We start from the raw sequence: 22,022 nt of genomic DNA, 5'->3' as shown, positions 1-22,022 counted from the left end.
TTGAACATAGAGCTTTATTATTTCCATAAAATATCATTGTGATTGATTGTATTACTTGGTGGTCTGTAGAAAACAACTGGAAAATTCTGAGTTCTATTTTTTTTTCATTTCTTGAACCAAACACTAGCTATCCAGGAAAAGGCCAAGTCGCAAAAGAATTACTGGAAATGTGTGTGTGCCTCCACGCCATTTACTTGAGCAGAAGTACCTGTCAGATCCACAAAGTCCTTAATAGTCCTAGAATAAAACTACAGAAAACCATGATTATGGGGGCAAAGAGTACAATGCAAAGAGAGCATCTGGGGATCATGGAAATACAGAGAGAGGCAAGATGCTGTTTTAAAAGCCTGAAAAAATAACACTATAAAGACGCAGTGCCACTTAATGGCCCAGAGGCAGGATATTTCGATAATGTTGCAAAATCTGCAAGACATGTCTCTGACACCCCCAAGATTTGTGACCTCTGCCAAGTTATTTAACTTCCTGGAGCCTCATTTTCCAGATCTGCAAAATGGGGTGAATCTGATACCCAATTCAAACGATTGCTGTGAGGATTAAATTATAACAATAACATCTGACCTATAAGAAGAACTCAATAAATATTAGCTATTATTTAGAAGAAAGAAATAAATAACTTTTTTGTTTCACTTAGGGTAGATTTTGGTATCTGCGTTTATTTTGTTTGAGACTTATTGACAAGGAAAGCTAGAAGGGAGCTTAAGAGCATCTGGTTAATTCCCATTATTTTATATATAAATAAATTGAGACCCAGAGTGACTGGGCTGGAGGCATTTAGGTCTGATACATTTAACTTCCCACTCATGGGATTATAGTAATTTAAATGACTCAGAAGAAATTATCATGCATAAAATTAACATTTTCCTTTTGAGCACATATTGACTTTCTTTTTTAGTTCCCAAATATCCTAAATATTTCTCAAATATAGTTCTGAAATCAGACATTTCATTTTTTTTCTGCACTTATTGGTAATGCTTTAAGCATTTTGCCAATTAGCTTGGAGAGACTCTTTCTATTATCATTGCAGAAGAGTTTTCATTGGGAATGGATGCTAGTTATTTCAGCTAATCTAGACTGGGTATCTGGATCTGTCATCTGTGTTCTGTAATACCTCTTCTCTAATTCTTGTTCTTTAACTTTCTCTGTCAAATCCTAGGAACTGCTCCCGTTTGTCTCCTATTGCAGTGATGCAATTTTCTGTGGTATCAAGTTACTATTCTGCAACCCCAGTTTCATTTTAAATTCAGTTCTCAGGTTTTCTTTACTTTGTACATATTTCTGACAACAGCTTATTTATAACAACTTGGCTTCATAAATACATGAATCTTTTCTCTTTAACATTCTGAGAACAAATGTTTCTAGTTTTCTCCCTTTTTCTTCTGCAGCTCTTTTGTTAACTTTTCTTCTGTTTTTATTACTAATTTTATTGCTTTGAGTCAGAGAAAATGTCCTTCACATATCCTAGATCTTGTAATTTTTTGAGACCTCATACATAGTTGATGTATGTTCATGTTTTAATAAATTTTCAAATTATTTTTATGGTGCATGCAGAAAGCACTATTCAACCATTACATGATTATTATTGGCTACCTTATTATAAAGTTTAGTAGATTTACTTTTTTTAAACATTTTTGAAAGATTGAGATTTACAAGTTTAAAACTACCATGATTATAAATGTGTCCCATATTTTTATTTTTTCTTATATATTTTTCTTAACTGTCATATAACTATGCAGTCTACTTTTTAATTGAAGTAAATAGCCACTCTTTCTTTTGCATAATATATTTATTTAAAGCTTACACTTTGTGATATTCATACTGAAACCACTTTCTTATCTTACCATTTTCTCATCCTTTAAAGGTAAAATTTGAGGGTCAGATGTGTCCTTTTTAAGCAATGCATAGTGACATTTGTCTGATGAAGTGAGGTCACATAGTACTGAGGAGTCTGTCATTGGCTGGTGGCTCACTTTCACCTTTACACCCACAAGTTCTCACTGACACCCACTCATTACTTTAAATGATTCTCTTTTGCAAACTAGACCTTCTGAATATCATTTCTTGGCAAGTTGCATAGGAGTCTAGCCAATTAATGAGTAAGAAAAATTTCCTTTCCATCCAGTCTTAAGATAATAGGTTTATGAAGTCTGTTCTATCTAAAAATTAGCTTTTAAGAAAGGTGTTGATACAAATATAATGAATTAATATATCAAATTTCTTATTAAATGTGCTAGATACTGCTGAATATACTGAAAAAAATATGAAACACCTTTGTGAAAATTTATCCTTGTGACCTCATACAAATCCTTTGTGTCATCTGAGGCTTACTTACTGCATCTGTACAATGAAACATTGGCCTATCTTAGCCATAACGTCCCCTGCCCTACTAAGAGGTTTTGCAACTCTATAAACTCTAAATATAAGGCAGATCCAGAACTCAATTAGGACACAAGTATTTGGGGGAAGATGCATAAACTTTCAGAAACATGCTTTAGAATTTAGTATGGCTTACCAATAAAATAAGTGATAAATGGTTTGAATAAATGATGATACGCTGTTAAACTCTGTATTACAGTGTACTTTATCGGATTTTTTAATGATGCAAAAATTCCAATGTGATGAGCCAATAACTCAAGACTTTTTCCAGATAAAATATGTATTTTCATGTTCTAATCAGTTGCTTATGCATTTATCCATTCATGATTATTTACTTAAGTAAAACTGCAACGTAGATGCTCTGTGGTGATATAAAAATGGAAACATGAGTCCCTGGAGACATTTGTTTGATAACTGTCACTAACATTTGGTTTCTCTGATGCCAAAGAAAAGAATTTTGATTTTGGCCCTAAACAAGAGATATTTCATTAGCCACCAGTTTTACAGGGCACTGTAGGTGTTAGGTCAAAAATATGATATATGTATTTAATATAATATAGTTCTTTTTATCTTCAAGAGAAATGTATAACGTTCAGCATAACTAATAAAGAAGTACTTTTGTTGTTGTCGTGGTCGTGGTTGTTGTTGTTCTTTTGGCATAATATCTTGAGGAACATGTGTTCCATGGGAAAGTTTTGGGGATATGATGTGCTTGGTGGGTCTGTAAGGTGGAGTTGAGTTGACCACCCCCTCTGGCCAAATGCTGAAGAGCTTTTTTTTATTTAAAAAAACAAACCAACAATATCATGAAATGGTTGTTTAAGCTAAATGGAAATGACTTTTGAATGACATCTTCTTTCAATGATTTGTACCATAGTGTCCTGTGACTATGAACTAAGAGTTCAATGAAAACATAGAGTTAGACTTGTGGTAAACTTATGTAAAATTTCTTCTCTGAGTGGGTCACTAATTATTTTATAGGAAAGCAGGTTAATATCACATTTTTCTTGCCGTGTGTACAAAACAGGCTAGAATAAGTGCAAAAATGCCTCCTGCACCCTTTCACACTGGCCCTCAAAATAATTCTGAGTAACATAATAGAAAGACAGAAGTTATTTTTTAAATATTTTAGATTCTAGGGTAATGCTGAATTAACTTTGTCCTTTCAATGTTTCCGTCCACGATGCCAATCCGTAGATATGATTTTGGCCCACAAACTCCGTACCGTTCTGCTTTGCAGCTGCAAAGTAGATGAGGGGCCAGGAGGGGGAGTAGAAGTTAAAATATTGCAGACAGAGCTACCCTAAAATTCATGATGAAATGATTAATGCTGATAACAGATGGAGAAGTAAACAGGGCCAACGAGAAAACACCACCAACTGCTACCTAAGGACAAAGAATGAGGACTTCCAAAATGACAAACAGAACAGTGATTGAAAAAAAATCACATGTGCAATTGTTAAAAAGGGGAAACTGTAGTAGGAGACAAACCATTTCTCAAATATAAATGCAAATGGTGGTTGTATATGTTTCAGCCAGACAATAGTGCTTCAATGTATCACTGTCATGAAAGAACAATGAGGCTTAGGCTAAGTTTGTGTGCTGATTTTCCATGAAATCCACAAAAACAGGCTATAGTTTTCAAGTAAATAGCTCTCCTATGGTAAAATGTTAATACTCTTCTTGCATACCTTTTCTTTTTTTTCTCTCAGGAAGCACAAGATAGATCCAGGTAGCCTTGCTGATGAGTGTCAGATATTTTAAGCTTACTTTATTATTTTTTATTTCTGCAAAGAGTAAGGCATGAGGGAATAGTGCTCTACATGATGATATCTGCTCCATTCTGGACAAAAGTGCCTTTAAATCCCGCAAGCCTGGTCTCAAAATACTCTCCTATGTAAAATACCAAGGGAAAAAGAAAACCCTAGGGACAAATAAAGGATGAACCAGATGATGACATTTTTTCTTTTGATATTTTTTCCCTTTCTAAGGTTACATATGCTTGTGTTCACTGTCCATTACAAATATGCTTTGTCCTTTAACTAAATGAGTCAGAATGCCACCTGGGTGTGCCACTTCCTCACAATTATGCTGTAAATATGTTGATTTATGCAAAAATTATGCATCTTATATTATGCAAATGTGGCTATAAACTTAATGTAGACCATTCTTCAGAAAGAAATTTTAAACATTCCTTGTATAAGTTATCATACAGTTATCAAACTTTTTTGTTTCTCCACAAATGTATGTAAACATTGAAACTCTTAACCAGCCTGGTACATACTCAATGCTATTGACTTTGTTTCTTGTTATTCCTCTTTCCACCTCAGGCAGCAGACAGGAAAAGAAAAAAAAAATACAAAAGGAATCCATGGAGATAAGAATTGTATTGTTATTATAATGTTAACATTTATATAATATTTTAGAATGGTGGCTTTTATGGCAAGTTTTATGCATCATCCGTTAATCAATCCTATTAGAGGAAACAGTACAAAGGGTAACGTATTCAGGAATCTCAATTGCTGCTCTCCACCTTTTCCCTCGACGTTTCCTCACACTGTCTGAGATCATTGTTGCTGTATGGATAATACAGCCCATGATTAGAAAAAAAACTATTCATCTTGACTACAAAGTAGTATAGGGTTAGTTTCCAAAAACTTGAAAAATATGAAAAAAAGAAGCATACATTTTTGCCAATTCTCCCTCTTACTGAATTTTTTGCTTACCTAAAGCATAAGTTTCCTCATTTGCATAAGAGGGATATGAATGTTTTGAAAATTCAGCAGGTGAAACATTTCAGCATATTTAGTTTGGGCCCTGGCACAGAGTAACTTTTGTAGCTGCTATTTGACTTAATGTCTAGAGAAAAATTCAGTATCACTGCCCAAAATGGTTATTTCTTAAAATGTCTTTGTTTTATTATAAAAGTGGTAAAATCTTGTGACAGAAAAATTGGTAAGTGGAGAATATTACAAAAATAGCTCCCAGTTATATTTTCCATAACACATATAATTTTGGGGTACTTTTTCTAGTTGTTTTCTTTTTTAATCTCATGGTGTTTCATTTTGTCTTGGTAATCATTCTGTACACACAATTTGGCATACTCCATTTTTGTACTGTTTTTCATATTCTTTCATAACCATGAAATTTTAATACCCACAGAAAACTTTATGTAAGAAAAATGTATTTAATTATTTTAAATTGCCTTATTTACAAAATTTAAGAAATTTTTTTTAAAGCAAAATACACTTGCAACAATTATCCTTAGGCAGCTATTAAATAAGTTTATTGATAACACTATGTATGGGTGATATTAATTCACATCCTTGCCACATAACTTTTTTTTTGTTTATCATCTTTTCAGCATGAAGGGATTACTAAAGTACCTAGCATTCAAAATATGCTATATTTGAATTACTTCTCAGCTAGAGTAAATGCAGTATACTAAAAAGTTAGCACAAAGCCCGGATACACTAACAAATGCGTTGTATGTGGAAATGATAGATTTTTTCTAGAAGTAAATTACTCATCTCCCTGGATCGCTCTGAAAATATTAGCCAAGCAAAAATAGTTGCTGAGAACACAGTAAATTTTACAGTACATTTTTTCCCCTGGCAAAATATTTTGAGAAATTTGTTAGTCAAAGAAATTTTTATTTCTCCTCCCATTCTTATTAAACATTATTCATAGAAAAAATTTCATTATCTAAGTTCCATGGACCACACTGGAGTTTCATGGATGGACATTGGGAGTTTCATATGTTGCTTAAAATTGTGCACCAAATCTAGAATTTTCGAACCTTTCTAAATTGGTCTTGGGAGAGGGGCTTTACTTTTTTCATAGCATCTAGTGCTGGACATAATGATGTCAAAGTTTCCTTCTAACTATAAAGAAATGTGTTTTTGATGGTCTGCTGATATGATGGTCTGAATGTCTCCCAAAACTCATGTGTTAAAACCGAATCCCTGTTGTGATGGTATTATGAGGTGGGGGCCTTTTGGGAAGTGATTAAGTCATGAGGGCTTATGAATGTATTCATGCCTTATAAAAGGATTTGAGGGAACTAGCAAAGATCATTTTTACCCTCTGCCTTGTCATATAGAGGACACAGCAAGAAGGCCCTCATCAGACAGCAAATGCCTGTGCCTTGATCTTGTACTTCCCATCCTTCAGAACTGTGAGAAGTACATTTCTGTTCTTTATAAATTACCCAGTCTTTGTATTCTGTTACAGAAGCACAAATGGACTAAGAAATTGGTGCTGAGAAGTGGGGTGTTGCTATAACAAATACCTAAAAATGTGGAAGCAGCTTTGAACTGGGTAATGGGTAGAGGCTGAAGCAATTTTGAAGGTCATGTTTGAAAACGTCTAGAATGCCATGGAGCATTAAGGGTAACTCTGGTGAGGCTTAGAAGAAAAGGATAGATATAGAGGAAGCCTCAGTCTTAGAGATTATCTAAGTGGTTGCGAACAGAATGTTTGTAGAAGTATGGACAGTAAAGGCCATTTGAATGAGGTCTTAGGTGGAAATGAGGACTGTTACTGGAAACTGAAGGAAAGGCCATCCTTGTTTCAAAGTGGGAAAGATCATGGCTGAGTTATGTTTGTGTCATAGTACTCTGTGGAAGGCAGAATTTAAGAGCAATGAACTAGGATATATAGCTGAAGAAATCTCTAAGCGAAGTGTTTAGGATATTAAATGGTATCTCTTAAACTACTTATAGTAAAATACAAGAAGAAAGAAATGAGTGAAAGACTGACTTAATAATCAAAGAGGAAGCAGAACATAAAAGATCTTGGAAATTCTCAGCTTGACTATGTAAAGAATAAAAAAGCATATTTAGGAGAGAAAACTAAGGATGTAGCCAACAGTCCCTTTGATAAGAAGATTAGTATGGATCGAAGGAAGCCAGATGCTATTCATCAAGACTGTGGGAGAATGACCCTGAAGGCATTTTGGAGATCTTCCAGGCTGCCTTGCCATCACAGGCCCAGAGTCAGAACACTGAGGGCAGAATGGTTTCAAGGAAAAGACCCAGGTCACTACAGAGTTCCAGGGTGCCTGTGGGACTGCAGGGCTCACTGCCCGGGCTGCCTCAAGTCTCTGCTGCCTGCATTCTGGTGTAGCACTCTTTGGCTGCTCCAGATGTGACTCAGGTGGGCTCAGGTGCAGCTTGGGCCACCACTGCAGAGGGCACAAGTTGTAAAGCTTGCTGGTGTCCACCTGATACTAAATCTGCTGGCACACAGAGTGAACAAGCATTGGATGTACTTTTAGTGTCATCCATATCTAATTTAAATGAGAGTCTGGAGAGAAGACTTTTGAGTGAATGCTAGAATTAGTTAAGAACTTTGGGTTGTTGATATGAAATAAAAATATATTTTCCATGTGGGAAAGACATAAATGTTGGGGCCAGGGCAGAATGCTATGGTATGAGTGTCCCCCTAAATTTATGTGTTGAAACTTCATTTCCTTTGTAATTGTGTTAAGAGGTGGGGCCTTTTGGGGAATGATTAAGTCAGGAGGGCTCCACCCTCATGAATGGATTAGTACCTCATAAAAGGGCTCAAGGGGACTAGCCTCCATCCTTTCTGCCCTTTTGTCTTCTACCATGTGAGGACAAAGCTAGAAGGCCCTCAGCAGACACCAAATGCTAATGCCTTGATCTTGGACTTCTCTGCCTCCAGAACTGTAAGAAATAAATCTCTGTACTCTATAAGTTACTCAGTCTATGGTATTCTCTTGCAGCAGCACAATTGGAATAAGACACCTGGCTCACCCTGTGTTTGGAAATACGTGCTCCCATGTGGAGACCAGTCCTAGCTCTCCCACTTCCCTCTAAAATAGCTAAACATTGACAGGGCTGCAGAGAAATAATATGAATGTGGAAATTGCAGGTGGTGGGAGATCCTTAACATTTTGAAGACATAAATTAGACAGGCTTGACATGGGGTGCTAGAAACAAACAAACAAGCACACAAAATATAAATCAAATTCTTTCCCCAGTGGCAGAACACCCAGGCCACAAGTTGTTCCATTTTTCCTTCCCCAGACTAAAAATAATAGTCCTATTTGGAGGGGCTCACAGCTTTTAAAAAGATAATGTGCCCAGTTATTCTAACATTCTATTTTCTTCTTTATAACCAGTAAAAAGGCTTATAGCATTCTATCATCCAGAAATTGGGACCAAATCAATAAATTGTAAACACTTCACAATTCTTTTCCCTTATTCTTTTTCACAAATAATATCTGCGCAAATAAGTAAAATCTTACTAATGCTTTTCTTCGTTTTCCATTTTATACTTTTACAATGTTTAAATTTCTATGATAGTCACTGAAAAATGTTTTCTAAAAGTCAGAGAATCTGCACTACATTTCTAGAATATAAAATCAGATCTGGAGATTACCAATTTTTGTTTCAGTGCCTAAATTTTTCAAAACTGTATAAAAGGGAACCAACATATGCATGCTAGTGATGTACCAGAAAGTGAGCTAAGAGGATTACCTAGATTTTTTCATGTGATCCTCACAGCAACTTGAAGTTGCTATTTTCAACTTATTTTATTTATGAGGAAGCATGCCCTAGGATATTAGGTAACTTGTCAGAAATCCCAAAGCTGGTATACAGATGTACTAGTCCATTTGGGTTGCTGTAATAAAAATATTATCGACTGGGAGGTTTGAACGACACACATTTATTTATCAGAGTTCTGGAGGTTGGGAAATCCAAGGTCAAAGCACTGGCAGATTTGGTGTCTTGTTAGGGCCCATTCCTTGCAAATGACACCTTGCTGCATCCACACATGATGGAAAAGGGAAAGAGAGCTTTCTAGGATTTTTTTAAAATTAAGGGCACTAATCCCATTTAGGAAGGCTCTACACTCATGTCCTAATCATTTCCCAAATGCCCCACTTCCTAATACCATCACATTGGGGGTTAGGATTTCAACACATAAATTTTGAGAGGACACAAACATCCTGTCAATAACAATGGCAAAAATGAGAGTTACATCAAGGGTTTTCCTATTTTATCATCATTCTAAATCTTACTTTTTTCTTACAGGGACTAGAGATTCTTTCATAATCACATGTCAGAAAATGAGTATGACAGTATGCGTCATTGGAATAAAACTAGCAGAGAATAGCATGATTATGCTGTGGTTTCTATTTGAGACTGGAAAGGTATCACTGAGAATAAGCCATTTTGATCAATACAATATTGGGGGATGGTGTGAAGAGCAGAAGCAATTGACTTGAAGGTCTATAATGCAATGAATTTGCCACCTAATTAAGGAGGCTTCAGCTATGCAAATTATTAATTTAAGAGAATCACATCATTAATATTTGAGCCATATTTATTCATTAGGCAAAATGGATCTACTTAGATACAATATTTATTGTTACTTCAAATGTAGATGTAGCAATGCTTTGATTTACCTCAAACTTATCTCCACACTGACAATCCATTCAATATTAATGATTCTCCCACAAATTTGCTTATGGGTGCTTTCAGCTGTGGGGGGTCAACTGAGACACAAAGCTTTAGTGAACACTGGAATGCCATTTCCTCCATTACAGTGAACAAATGAGGAGCTTTGTCCAAGACAGTTTACTAAATGTGCTCGGTAGTGAGCTCTGCATTGTAATACACTGAGCATGTGGCTACTTTTGGTTTAGAAAAGAGCCCTATCTGAGTTGGTGGCTAACCTCAGTAGCTTTCACAGTGGTGCTGTGATATCACAAGGGCTCAGGATAGCCTGGCAAGACATTTGCTTTCGCCAGTGCTAAATTAAGGGCTCCTGTTCTTATTTTTATTGAGTGTTAGGGAAATAAAAAGATACACATCTTATTTTCCTCTTTCCTATCTCCATTCCGTCTCCCCTCCTTCACTTCCTTTTTCCCCACAATCTAAACCTAAACCTATTCTCAAGCTTGCTCTGTCTCTCCTTCCTTCTTTCCTTCCTTCCCTCCCTTCCTTCCTTCCTTCCTTCCTTCCTTCCTTCCTTCCTTCCTTCCTTCCTTCCTTCCTTCCTTCCTTCCTTCCTTCCTTTCTTTCTTTCTTTCTTTCTCTTTCTTTTCTTTCTTTCTTTCTTTCTTTCTTTCTTTCTTTCTTTCTTTCTTTCCTTCTTTCTTTCTTTCCTTCCTTCTTTCTTTCTTTCTTTCCCTTCCTTCCTTCCTTCCTTCCTTCCTTCCTTTCTTCCTTCCTTCCTTCTTTCCTTCCTTTCCTTTCCTTTCCTTTCCTTTCCTTTCCTTTCCTTTCCTTTCCTTTCCTTTCCTTTCCTTTCCTTTCCTTTCCTTTCTTTTCTTTTCTTTTCTTTCTTTCTTCTCCTTTTCAGAAATACGTTTTATATCAGAAGTAAGTGTGAAAAGAACATTGTCTGGTCCAAGGACTGGTACCCTTTAACTATAAAGTGTCAGCAAATAGTTCACTTTTTGTGGGCCATGTGATCTCTGTCACAATGACTCAACTGTGCTCTTGTGACATAAACAGAGCCATAGACAATACTTGTAGGTATTAGTGTGGCTGTGTCCTAATAAAATTGTATTAATGGGTGCTGAAATTTGAATTTCATGCGAATTTTTTTTACCAATAAATATCATCCTTTTGAATTTTTTCTAACAACTAAAAAATGTAAAAAGTAAAAATCTTAACTCACAGACTTTACAGAAAGAGGCATCAGTGTAGGTCTCTGGTCAGAGGCCAATTCAGCTCTGATGTCTGCCTGGTTCCATATGCTAAAATTTGGCATTTAATGTTTCTCTCAAAGACGTGACCTCTGTCTAAAAGATCACTTTCACAATTTCGATTCCATGCTCAAAATCCCCAGACTTATCTTTTCTTCTCTGTCTCTGCATACCCTGTGACCCTTAACACTAAACTCAAGTGATTTATCTTTCATGAAATCTCTCCTTATCTTTCTTCTTTCCTTTAGCTTTTCAGCTGAGGCTGTCATAACAAAATAACACAGACAGGATACTTTAAAGATCAGAAAAGTGTTTTTCACAGTTCTGGAGGCTGGAAATCCACGATCAAGTAGTCAGCAGGTTTGGTTTCTCCAGAGGCCTCTCTCCTTGGCTTGCAAATGGCTGCCTTCTTGCTGTGTCCTCACACGGCTTTTCCTCTTTCTGCATGCATGCCTAGAGTCTCTCTTATTCTAAAGACCCTACCCTTATGACCTCGTTTATTATCTTCTTAAAGGGCCCATCTCAAAAAACAGTCATATTGGGGGTTAGGACTTCAGCGTCCTAATTTGGGGGAAAGGAATTCAGTCCATGACACCCTCAATTAGATGCATGAAACTTAAGGAGAGCAAAAAACTCAGCAATCAAGACAGATAATATTTTAATACAATATTTAAAAAATAAAAATCAATGCAAAAAATCAATGAGAAAAAAATCAAAATTTTAAATAAAGCCAGGATCAATATTATTGATTTTTCTTTTTGTCTCAGACTTTAATATGGCTCAGCATGACACTGACTTCTTCCTCTTTGCTACTTCAGCCTATCCTTCATTTTGGTCCCGTTTTCACTTATGATATGTAGCATCCCCTTCCTTGATTATGAATTTTTGAAATCGGGGATTCTAACTATAATTGCTTCCTCAATTTTTAGCACACTATCTAGCATATAGTAAGTACACAGTAATCATGTACTTTTAAAATGTGTACCCTCTGATGTGGCATAAGGGTCTAATGTAGCCACTTAAATATTTGGAATACTTTTAAAAATCAGAAATGTGTAAAGAAGTACACTACAATGAACTTTCCCATGATGTTTATGATGAAAACATTTTGTGTAAGGCAAGTATTTCTGGTAAGTGAAGAAATTGGAAGAGGATGCAAGCAATGTAAATGATAATATGATGGTATCTATGAGATAAGAGGAAGAACAAAATCTTTTTGAAAAATATACTATGCAGCAAAGTCATACATGAGGCTTGTCATATGGGATACTTCCTTTAAACTTCACATCTTTAGTTTAAATTTATAGGTGAGAAAACAAAGGAGTTAAGAAGTTAAGTAATTTATAGCCCATAGCCAAGTGCAGATTAGAGAGGATTAAATCATTTTGAATCCCATAAGACTCACTTCCTAAGATTCTATTTTGGTACACATTAAGGAATAGACATTATTCTTCTCTCAAGGGATTTACATTAACATAAAAGAATAACAAAGAGTAATGCAAATCCTTAGTGGCTTGAGGATTCTGGCACAAAATTGTCTCTGAAATTAACCATACTGCTCTTTCAAATTTCTCCTGCCAGACAGTGAGCTGCTGGAGCATAAGTGCTGTCCTACTAAACTGTATTCACCATGATACCACAGATTATAATGAATGCATTTTGACTTTTTCATTACAGTCACACCTGGTTTGCAGCAAACAGGGAGTTCATCAAGCCTGGAGAAAGGGACGTTTCCCAGATCAGCACAGTGTACCCACACGTTGGAGGTACTCAGCCACAAGACCTCATGAAGTACATCCCAACTATGCTTCTGGTTCCCGTGAGGAATTTACAGCCCCATCCTCCAAAAATCTGGCACTATTACTATGATTCTACCTTGATGTCTATTCACCAGAGGACCTGTTCTTGGTCTTTTGTTACCCTGCATTTATGGGTTCACAGTTTTTTTTATTTCCAGCCTCGTAAACTTTTCACCACCACTACCATTCAGAAGTCTGAATGTAATTGCTCTTTGCTTCCTGTCCTACAGCAAAAGTCTTCTTTGTTTTGACAGAAAATTGTTGACATGGGTTAGCATGTGTTAACACGCCCAATGCTTGCTTCTAAGACTAAATTCTTAGAATTACTGTTTACCTTTGCCCACATGGGTGGGAAGATGAGATGGCGGGGGTGTCTAGAAATATGAGGGCACCTGCTGTTATAACTTTGATAATTGTGTTTGTCAGGTAGTCATCACCTCCTTATGGGGGTGGTATATTTCAATTCTCAACATGTTCAAGAGAATGAGAAGCTTCCCCATGTGCCCTTTAGTGGCAGCAGCAGAACCTGAAAAGAAACTGGGAAAAAATCATATTCATGATGTGTATAAATATTGAGAAAGTGGCAACTGAACAAATAAGGTAACGTTTGAAATCCTAACTTCCTTTCTGCCTATAAGGATAGAGGCAGCTAGAATAGAAAGGTAAAGGACACTGGCCTTAAATCCAGCAAATGTGGGACAAATCTCAGCTAGGCTGCTCAACTGCCTATGTAGCCATTAGCATGTTACTCCGTGTTTCTTCATTAGTATGTGGAGGATAATAACAAGCTCGTTTTAGGATTGTTGAGAGGATATCAAAGGAGGTGCTAATGAAGCTTAAGCTGCAATGCCTCTCACTTGCAAAGGTCCTTAACTAATTTTATACTAAAATTGTGTACCTTTTAAAAATGTAAACATTTTAGGTTCGAAAAAAATCTGAATCCATGATTGTTTGAATCTTTCTCTTTTTAAAACACATTTAATATCAGATACTAGCAAGAGGAAGACAACAATTTATGGCAAGAAATGGCATACTTATATTTTTAACCAACTCTAAAATAACATAAAAGCATATGAGGTATTTAGGTAGGAAGACATTTATTTAGAAACCTAACAGCATAATAGAAATTATAGTGATTTATTCCATTTACCTTATTGTGTTAATCTATATATACAACATTTTCTATACAGTTCTTGTTAGAACTTGTTTGCATTTTGGATTTCAGCATGATCAGGTGAATGTAAAACTTGAAATTAAATCTGGAGCACAAGAGGAAGTGTTGGCGTTCTATAGCAGCAAGGACACTTACCTCATTTTAACAATGAATTAGTAATATGACTAATATTTAGTAATCACTTACCATGTGATGGGGTTGTTCTTAGGACTTGAACAATATTAACTCACTTAATTTCCAGAAGTAATTTGAGAGGTAGATTCTATCACTGTTTTCATTTTACAGGTGAAAAACAGGGATACAGAGTAGTTAAGCCACTCCTCTATTCTCACAGAGCTCAGCTATTATATAGAGGAGACAGGACAGAAAGCCAAGATGTCTTACTGTATAGGCGATAGCCTCCGCCATCATGACAGACTGCCCTCTGTAACTAAGGAGAAGGCACATTATAAGAATAAACACGAGGGCTGGGCACAGTAGCTCACACCTGTAATCTTAGCATTTTGGGAAGCTGAGGTGGGAGGATCACTTGGGATGCAGAGTTTGAAGCTGCAGTGAGCTACGATTTCACCATAAGGTGCATGAAAGAATGGGACCTTGTCTCGAAAAATAAAATTTTTACAAATAGTAAAGATGAGAAGCATCCAGAGATTTGGAGTTGGGAAGGGGATAATACTTCCATGTTATGACATTGATTTTGTAAGTTAAAGATAACGCAAAGTCAATAGTTGAGTACATTGGGGCAAAAAGAAAATATGAAGTAGTCATCTTGGATTAAAACAATGAATTTACTAATAAAACATTGGGATTTTGGGGGAGTTTTAGTTTAACATTTCAGGCTATACATGTAAAAAGATATCAGCACCATTTTAGGATTTTTCTTCAACAACCTTTAGCTCCTTTCTTACTTTTTATCCTAGGTAGATGTATTAGTCTGTTTTCACACTGCTAATAAAGACATACCTGAGACCAGATAATTATAAAGGAAAGAGGTTTAATTTAGTCACAGGTACACATGGCTTGGGAGGCCTCACAATCATGGCAGAAGGCAAGAAGGAGCAAGTCATGTATTACGTGGCTGCAGCAAAGAGAGAATGAGAACCAAGCAAAAGGGGTTTCCCCTTATAAAACCATCAAATCTTGTGAGACTTATTCACTGCCATGAGAACAGTGTGAGGGAAGCCACCCTCACGATTCAATTATTTCCCACCAGATCCCTCCCACGACAGATGGGAATTATGGGAGCTACAATTCAAGATGAGATTTGGCTGGGGACACAGCCAAAACATATCAATAGACATTTGGATTTCATTAATGATTGGTTGTTTTCTCATGAGTGTGTCAAAGTAGAAACAAAAGAAAAGGTGTTAAAAGTATTTGCAATGAACTGGTTATAGTTCTGGGCCATGCATTCTATAGTTCTGTGTTAGTAAAGAGGACATAACATGTGCAGACATGATAAAGTGAGTAATAGTTCCAATGAGGATAAAGAGTTAATGGAATAAGAGACTAGAGTAAGCAAGCTGGAAAGACCAGAGTTAGTGATCTAAAATTAGAGTTTTAGCTTTCAAGGCTTTGAAAGAAGCAATGTTATTGTTGATGACAATGTCTAAGTTTGAACCATTATTGTGAGTGACTTAAGTAGGAGTAAAGAAAAAGTATGGCTCTTGAGGAAGTCAAGGAATTGAAATGTTAGCACTGCTGTGGTTATAAAAAATGGTGGAAGGACCAGTAATGGAGAGCAAATTAGCGAGCTAGTTTGTAATGCCATCAAAAGATTAAAGGGAAATAATCAGAAAATGGTAACTAATAGCAGATTAGCTGTCAGAATGACTAAAGTGTCAAAAAGCATAAAGTTTTCAAGGAAGAATGTAAAACAGTGATTTAGAATAGGGACTGGCAAACTATGAACTGTGAGCTAAATCCTTCTCACACTTTTTTTTTTTTTTTTTTGCAATAAAGTCTTATTGGAACACAGCTAATCCCATTCATTTATGTATTGTCTATTGCTGTTTTGGAGCTACAATGGCAAAGTCAGATAGCTGCAAATATTTTCTATATGTATCATTACAGAAAACATCACAGACCTCTGATCAAAAAGTAGTATCAGGACACTTACTGCATGTTTAAAGTCCAAGATACCTGGAGGGGGAAAACACTATTTATTTGAGAGAACTGCAGGGAAAGCATTGTCCACAGAGTCCCTCCAAGTTTTTCTTCTAATGAAGTGGTATAGAGTTCAGAGTATAGAGTGGTAATTTTATCACTTAGAGTTTTCTCTGTATAACGAACTCTAAAGATAGTTACTGACACAAGTTCAGCCATCTGCCAGTATCTTCATGACCCAATATGTTTTCTGGCATTCTTCTCTGCCATCCTTGGCAGGTTGGTTTGGGGCACTTAAGCTTTTCATTGCATGATCTCAATATTATAATAAAACAACATTGAATCCAGGAAGCTGGAGTTGGGTATGGGTTGGCTAGAAAGTGACCTTTTCCAAGTAGTTCTTCCTTTATGTGAGTTAAGTCAATTTCTCAAGTCTTTTAGAAGACATCATGAACTAAATCAATGTCAAGAATTGCATCAATGTCAAGAATTGCAGTTGATGCAATTCTACTCTACAGCTGCTACAAATAATGCAGGGAAATCAAGTACCTGGCAAAGATGAAGGTGACTATCATGACTGACTTAGTCTACTAACGATTCATTTGCTTCCCTAAACAAAATGGGAAGTTAACAGCAAGGGAAAGATGGAAATGAAAATAGAATAGGGACCTTTAGGTATGCTGCAACCTTTAGAAGAGTTTATTGTTCTCTTACACTCTGAATTTCAGAGAGCACACCGGAGAGGTTGAGTAAAATGGAAAAGAATGAGAGAGGTAGTCAGATCATTGAATATATAAAGCCTTATAGGGCTAAATAACCTGGATGATGGTTAGTGACCTGGGTGGCTTAGATTAGTGGTACTGATTAACATAATGGGGGTGTGAAGTGTGATGGAATTGGTCCTGTTAGACTCTCAGTTGATGGCAGACAATTCATGTGATAGCCTAAAGCAGGGCTACTCAAAGTGTGGGCTAGTTTGTTACCCATTAAAATGAGATAAGTACAGGAAGCCAGGGTTAACATTTAGCATCTTATATCACAACTTTACACTGCCAAATATTTTTATTGTATTTTCCAAAAGTATTGATCTACAATAGACTAATAGGAGCAACAACAAAATAATAAGTAACAACAACAAAAAAAGTTTATTTACTATAGGAGTTTGAGAAGACTAGCTTACTTAAACTAGGAGAGTCTGGGTTGTACTATCAAAATTTTCTTTTTGGGGTCATGAATATATTTTAGAATTAGATAAAGGTGGTGGCTGCATAATTTAATTAATTTATTTAATCTTATTCTATAATTTGTTCCTTCATGTATAACCAAAGATTTCTGTCTGGAAATTTGTGGGATTTTAAAACAATTTTTTCTAGTCAAAAAATTTTCCATATGTCTGCTTTTATTTCTCTTTATTTTATTAAATTTGCCAAAGTAGATGTATTAGTTTACTATGGCTATCATAACAAAGTACCAAAGACTGGGTGGTTTAAACATCAGAAATTTATTTTCTCAGAAATTGAGAGGCTAGAAGTCTGAGATCAAGAAGTTAATAGAGCTGATAATTCTGAGCCCTCTCTCTTTGGCTTGAGGAGGCCATTTTCTCCCCGTGTCTTCCCATGGCTGTCCCTCTGTGTGCTCCTGTGTCCTTGTTTTCTCTGTTTATAAGGACACCAGCCACACTGGAATAAGATCCACCCATATAAATTTATTTTTCTTTAATTACCTCCTTAAAGGACTCAACTGCAGATATAGTCACATTCTGAGGTTCTGAGGGTTAGAATTTTGCTATGTTACTTTGAATTGGAAAGACACAATACAGCTCACAACGATAGGGTTAAGCCCTTTGGAAACAGTTCTATTCTAAAATTGAAAATTTTTCCTGCACTGTGTTTCAAATTTTTGTTCATTTTATAATGTTTCCCCTTTTCATCAGTTCAATCATATTTGTTCCATTGGATTCCCACCTGCACTTTGTACCAATTATTCATATGCTTTAAATTTCTTAGTAATTTTGATCCACACCCAAAATTCTCAGATTTGAATTACAGATGTATGGCTTAACTTTTCTATATATGTTTGCTTAAAGATTCCAATGCACTGATATGTATTTTAATTCTCATACTGTAATTATCTTATGGCAAGCATTCCTTAACTCAGCCTCATTAGGTTCTCCTTCTATTGTGTAGGCCATATTGCCATTTGTTTTCCTTAATCTTAGCCTGTTTTTGATTAAAAGTTATTTTGTGGTTCACAATGTCTTTATTCATTATTTCATCTATCTGTCTATCTACCTACTTACTTATTCCATTTTAAGGTGGTTTCTTATTTTCTTTTAGAATTTTCTTCTCATACTACAGGAGATGGTATTAAGATACATTATTCCAGTGTCCAGGTCAGAGTTCCCAATTCCATGTTCCAATCTCTTCTTTGGTACAACCAATAGTGACTTTTTTCCCTTTTTAAGATGAGAATTCATATTTCCAGGCATGTTTTTCAGCATGCAGGTAGGCATATGGGTCATACTTCCAGGGTCATTTGGACTTCGGCTATTTCATTTTCTAGTCTATAGTTTGAAGGCTGTTAATTTGCTTAGTTTCTAGCCCAACTCCCAGTGTCTAGCAGGATTCTTTCAATAAGGCTCTGGGCATTTGAAGAACTGTCTCCTATCCTGATGTTGCTTAAACTTTGAACTAGTGGGTACATTTAAATAAATCAGCAGTCATCATGCATTGCTGCCAGGAATCCTCTGGTCTCCCTGTGCTCATAATCCCGCCCCCTCCCCACCTCCCAGGGATTATGGCTTTAAGGATTTAACACACAGCTTCAACTTCTCTGAAAGTGTCTTAACATTTGTTTTCAAGGAGTTACTTTCTCTAACTATATCTGATAAAGATGAGATAAAAGAGAAGAAATATCTTTTTAGCTCCCCCAAATAATATCCCCGCTTAATTTTTCCATTTGGTATAGTGACTGCTGATAACTCCAAGTCCCTCATCATAACTTATCCATCACTGAAGGGAGCTGAGGGAGCTGATTCATTAAAGAATAAGCACCCTTCCTGGAGACAGCCAGGGTACGGTGACTGATGAGTATGGGGGTACAAAAGCCCTGTTCCCAGTTCAGGACATCTCTGTGGAGCCATCCAAGCTCCAAAGCTGATAACTAAATCACAGTTAAACTCATCTCCTTATCTAAACCTATTTCCCTCACTCCCTTGTTGGTGTTGCTTCTAAAAATTCTTCTTTCTAAAGCTCCTGCATGCCAATTTCCATTGAGGAAAACTTGACTCAGGAAAAAATCTTCCTACCTTCTTTCAGCTGGTTGACGTTGTTTTATCTCTGGTGTCAAATGTATGTTTACATTGCCATTTCTTTTCCTCTCCATCCTGTTCTATTGTTGGCATTGGTGAAATTTTTTCCTGGTGTTTGGTAGTAGATGATCTTCTGATTTTAGTTTTTACTCTTATGAATTTTGCTTTGGCGACATGCCTTTATGGTATATTAGCAGGATGCCAGATGAGGTTGCTTCAGGTACTACTAGCTGGTTGACATTTCAAACTCATCAATTCCATCATGAGTCTCCAAATGGTACAAAATATGTGGGGACTCATGGCAGTTTAACACAGTGAAAGTGTCAAAAATTCCTAACCAGGTGTCAATTTTAGTCATTATCTTTTGTACTTCTAAACTGTCCATGAAATTTCAGAGTGTGTGCTTAAACCAAACTCCTACTAGTTTATTCCACAGAGATTGTTCTATACTTTAATAAAGGCAGGAAGCGACTAATTCAAACTTAAATCTTTGGTTCTAGTAAGTTCCACATGTAACCAGCTCTAGGACTTACTGAGTGAAGTATGGGCCAAGGAACAGTCACACATTTCTTCTAAAATACTTTTACATGTGTACAAAAAGATAAGGCATAATGGCTTATCCAGCTGAAAGAAGGTAGAAAATTTTCCAAAGTCAGTTTTCCTCAATGGCAATTTGAATGCAAGAGCTTTACAAAGCAATCTAGTGTGTTGGAGCCTAAGGGGTAAGGAGTAATTAAAATAAAGACCTGGGTTCAAATTAAAACTGCATTGACTAGCTAAGTAATTGGGGGCAATTTTCCTAAACATTATAATCCTCCGTTTCTTTATCTACAATATAAGAATCACAATACTTATATTACTGGTTTACTGTGAGGATTAAATGATATAAGGTAGGTAAAACCCCCAGAACAATCATATTATCTTATTTTTATGCAATGGGGGGGGGATACATTGGAAACAGGATGAAGCTCAAGGTCAAAAGTTGTAGGCATATTCTAGGCCAATCTTTTCACTCTTCCTGGCCTAATTTTTCTATCCTTATACAGGGGGAATTGGGATTGAGTAAGTTTATTATTTCCTAGGACCTTTCCAGCTGTAACTTTTTGTAAACATATACAAGAATGTATTTTCATATATACAATTATGCACATTTTTAACAGGACACTGATAAAAACTAAAAACCCAGGTAATTTGCCCATAGTCACACAGATAGAAAGTACCAGAGGTATAGTTGGAAATTAAATTTTTGTGCTTCAAATCCTTAGTTCTCTGAAATGTATCTTGCTTAGTGTATATATGATATATTATATCCTTATTGAACAATTGCATATTCTTATGGGTCTGCATTTATCTTTGGTTATTTATTCATTCAGTTGCACAAATTTCCATCATGCCCATCTACCTGGAGGACTTCAGACGAGTACAGAATCTTTTCAAAAGAGGGGACCGTTGTTTTTCCTTTGTTCAAAAGGAGACCATTAATAAATGAAGCTGCCATCCTACAATTTCCCTACTCTCCCAGTATGTGAGTTATATGATTTGCTGCATCAGACAAAACTGTAAGTGACTTGTCTCATTATGTTCTGTCCTGAGATGACAGTACAAGTATTATGGGAACATGAAAAAATGAGGCAATACATTTGTGCCTCTTTCTTTTACCATTAGCATCAGCACTTTGGTTCAATTCACAATTGCACCCATGCAGGTGTGTGTGATTTGGGGAATGGTATTTAGCCTATCTAAACCTTCACTTTCCATTCTGAAAACAGATATTTCAATTAATACTTAATCAATTTATCCTGACCTCATAAAATATCAATTTCATTTTTTTTTTTTTTTTTTACTTCTCTCAGAATAAAGGCCAGAATCTTAAGAAAAGCTTAAATGATGGTGCTTAATCTGGCCTCTGCCAACTTCCAAAATGGCTGAACATACCATTTCTCCCCATTACTCACTATGGTCCAGTTACAGTGACTTTCCTCTTTATCCTTGAAGTCCCCAGGCCACCTCCATCTGCTGGACCTCTGCATCTGTGTTTCATTTGCCTGGAATATCCTGGATCCCTTTCTTGCCAACACCTACTTATTCTTCCTGCCTAAACTCTTTATTGGAATATATTCTCTGAACACTGAAACTAGATTAGGTTCTCATTTATAAGCTTTCAAAGCGTTCTGTAATTCCTGTTCATAATATTCATAGACCTTTAATTATATTTTCTGTGACTGTCTTCCTAGCTAACTTTGCATTCTAAGGTTGTAGATAAAAAGTCTGGCTTGTCCATCATTGCACTCTGATTTTCTTTCATGGTGCCTTTTGATGAGTGAATGAATAAATGAGTAGCAGCACAGTAGAGGGGGAAAAGCAGTAGAAAAAAATAGAGAATACTAGAGCACCCAACTACTAGCATCTTTAAAGAGAAAATTAATTAACATTCATTGAATGGCAACTTTTTAGATTAGCATATCATTTAATTTTCCTAATAAATTGTAGATATTAGGTAAAACTAGCTCCATTTTACAGACAAAGAAAAAAAAGTCCTCAAAGATTATAAAT

At 36.0% G+C, this 22,022-nt stretch overlaps 2 long non-coding RNA genes across 3 annotated transcripts in view; one reads left to right on the top strand and one right to left on the bottom strand.

Moving 5' to 3' along the window:
• The window catches only part of LOC123571921 (uncharacterized), a 508,559-nt gene that overhangs the window by 3,360 nt on the left and 483,177 nt on the right, over nt 1-22,022 (bottom strand). The window contains exon 3 of the long non-coding RNA XR_006696249.2: nt 195-248. This is a non-coding gene — a long non-coding RNA (uncharacterized lncRNA). The remainder of the gene's footprint in view (nt 1-194; nt 249-22,022) is intronic.
• The window catches only part of LOC123571920 (uncharacterized), a 112,789-nt gene that overhangs the window by 1,201 nt on the left and 89,566 nt on the right, over nt 1-22,022 (top strand). The gene's annotated exons all lie outside the window — the stretch shown is intronic.

Source organism: Macaca fascicularis, chromosome 2, assembly GCF_037993035.2.
Source record: "Macaca fascicularis isolate 582-1 chromosome 2, T2T-MFA8v1.1".
NCBI classification, from domain to species: domain Eukaryota; kingdom Metazoa; phylum Chordata; class Mammalia; order Primates; family Cercopithecidae; genus Macaca; species Macaca fascicularis.
The sequence above is the reverse complement of the archived record's forward strand: the minus strand, read 5'-3'. Positions and strand labels throughout refer to the sequence as shown.